General features: G+C 44.5%; 1 non-coding gene across 1 annotated transcript; it reads left to right on the top strand.

Annotated features, from left to right (window-relative positions):
* Positions 1–1,620: 1,620 nt before the first annotated feature.
* On the top strand, positions 1,621–1,726 carry LOC127681831 (U6 spliceosomal RNA). The gene has a single exon (XR_007977191.1). It is a non-coding gene; the product is annotated as a U6 spliceosomal RNA (small nuclear RNA).
* Positions 1,727–2,915: the final 1,189 nt, after the last annotated feature.

The raw sequence follows: 2,915 nt of genomic DNA, 5'->3' as shown, positions 1-2,915 counted from the left end.
GTGCCATGCAGCTGCATGGGTGTGAAGAATGAATCGTCTCAGCTAGCACTGAGTTAGAGGCCTGCTCCACAGGAATGAATTTCATGCCTACACCTGTAAATTGAGTCAAAAGCTCCAACGGGAGATCATGGGCTCAGAGGGAAACCTACTGTTATATTTAATGGTCATGTTATCAAATTGCCTTCTAAATATTAAACTTTATAGCTATAACCCATATTGTTAAAATCTAAATGTCAGCATCAAGTGATGTCAAGGATGTGAGGTGATTACAACCTTCACACATTACAAACATTATGAATGGTGTGCTTACTTTGGAAACAGATTGACAATATTTCAAAATGTTAAACATAAAATCACCATTATGACTTGACATTTCCACTTCCAGGAATATATCCAAGAGAAATGAAAATATATTTACACACACAAAAAAAACGTGGACACTAATAGAGTGTCATTCATTATTCATAAACCCTAAGGTAGAGGCAATCTCACAGTTCATGACCAGAGGAATGGATAAACCAAGATGGTGAGTTCATACAGCGGAGTGCTACCTAGTGGTGAAAAGGAAGGAAAAGCTGATATGCATTGTGCTGGTTTGTTTTAACCTCCGAGGTAACACAATCTGTAATTACCCAAGGAGAGAATCTTAGTGAAAAAGTATCTAGATCAAGTTGGCCCGCAGGCATGTCAATGGGGGGTTGTCTTGATTGTAAATCGATGGCAGAACGTCCAAAATATTACAAAGAAGAAGGAAGCAAGCGAGCGAGTGTCCATGCATTTATTCTGTCTGCTTTTGACTATAAGTACGATGTCTTAAGTTCCTGCTTTGACTTCCCCGCAACAACAGAGTATATATAGACTGGAATGGCAGGGTGAGTAAAACCTTTCTCCCCCGAATTGCTTATTGTTTGGATATTTTATCACAGAATAAAACAAACACATGCTATACTATGAATGGACTTTGAAAACATAAAACTAAAAAGAAAAAGAATTAAATTCATAGGAAATGTCCAGAATACATGTAAAGATGAACAACAGATCACTGCTTGACTGGAATTAGAAGGAAGAGGGGAAGTTTCCTACTGAGGTTACAAAACCATTCAGGAATTAGATGGTGGCTGCAAACTGAGTATACTAAAAACTAATAAAGTATTCTGCATGTTGTTTTGGTTTGGTTTGGTTTTTTTTTTTTTTTGAAGATAAATTTTTCACTATACATCCCAAGCTAGCCTGAGTTAGCTAGCCTAACAATCGCTAGGATTGCAAGGGTGTACCACCATGCACATGTCTGTTAACCAGATCTCAAAACTGTCATTTTTAAAACTGCAACGCCTGAAAAAGATGTTCAGCAGCATCAGTCATTAGGAAAACACATATTATTTGGACCATGATGAGATTCCAGAATGAGTGTGCAAAAAGGAATTGGCAAAAATACAGGCAAGAGCACAGAGACGCCCGGGCACCCAGCCTATGTACAGGGACAGAGAAACCCAGGCACCAAGCCTATGTGCAGGGACAGAAACACCCGGACACCCAGTCTATGTGCAGGGACACAGAGGGGCCCTGTTCCTCTGCAGGATAATTTAGCAGTTTCTTTCTAAACTAAAAACAGATTTGCTAGTGCTAGCTTCAGCAGCACATATACTAAAACGGAAACAATACAGAAGAGATTAGCATGTCCTCTGTGCAAGAATAACATGCAAATTTTGAAGTATCCCATATTCTTTAAAAGCAAAACAAAATCAAAACAAAACAAAAATACAGATTTTCTGTATAATCCAGTAATGGGGTGGTAAATTCATCCAATTTCTCTCATAGAATAAAGGCAAATTTTGATATGAAACCCAGTATGCAAATGTTTATCTCTCTCTCTCTCTCTCTCTCTCTCTCTCTCTCTCTCTCTCTCTCTCTCTCTCACACACACACACACACACACACACACACACACACACAATAGGCAAAGAGACATCTTGTGGGTGGCCAAAACTGTCTTATGCCTTAGGACTCGTCAAAATCAAATCAAATCAAATCCAGGCAGCACAGCACAGGAGAAGGAAGACAGACAGACCAGTGGATCACCCACAGACCTGTTCTCCACTGCACCGCAGGCAGGACACAGCATGGATGGAGGATGTCTTCCAGGGCCCCACCAGCCCTGTGGCCAGCCTGCAGCAGGAGCCATTACAATGACGAGTATGTGGTGGTCAGAATGGAGAGGATGAGAAGTGGAGCAGCTTAAGGATGAAGAAAGATGGAACGGAAGACTCAAGAGTGGACAGGAGTAGTCTGCTGTGAGTGGTAAGCCCTGCGACTTGGGGCCACAGTGAGGTCCAAGCTGCCCCTGAGAGCCATGTCTGAGGCATTGGCTATGCTATGTCAGGGGTCAACGTTGATGTCTGTGGCTCATGACTGTGCAGCATCAGGGGAACACATGGATGTCCAAGGGCTGTGCATAATTGGCCACGCCCATCACTGGGTGAAGCTCTGGAGAGCTGGCCCTATCTCTCACTGGTGACCACACTTTCTGCACCCTGCACTTTGCCTGGACAGCAAAGCAAAGCTGCCCTTGGTGGCAGGGGCAGAGGCAAGCCAGCCCTGAGGGTTGAGAAAGCAGGAGAGCTGACCCCTCCCACACACACAAACACACCATTTGTCTGGTGTGAGGTGGCTTGGGTGCAGGGGTGATGACTTTGCCCCTTGCCCCTTAGCACCTGTGGCAGTTGGGAGAGTTGACCCTGGTATCATGAGAGCAGGAGAGCTGGCCCTGCCCCTCACGGGCTGTAGCACTGAGAGTGGCCCACACCTTGACAGGGCAACACAGTGGAGCTGGCTCTGGAGGCATGGGTGTGAGTGAGCTGGCCAGAGGGCATGAGAACAGGAGGACTGACCCAGACACCTGCTGATGGCAGATCGGG

Source organism: Apodemus sylvaticus, chromosome 3, assembly GCF_947179515.1.
Source record: "Apodemus sylvaticus chromosome 3, mApoSyl1.1, whole genome shotgun sequence".
Classification (NCBI taxonomy): Eukaryota; Metazoa; Chordata; class Mammalia; order Rodentia; family Muridae; genus Apodemus; species Apodemus sylvaticus.
The sequence above is the reverse complement of the archived record's forward strand: the minus strand, read 5'-3'. Positions and strand labels throughout refer to the sequence as shown.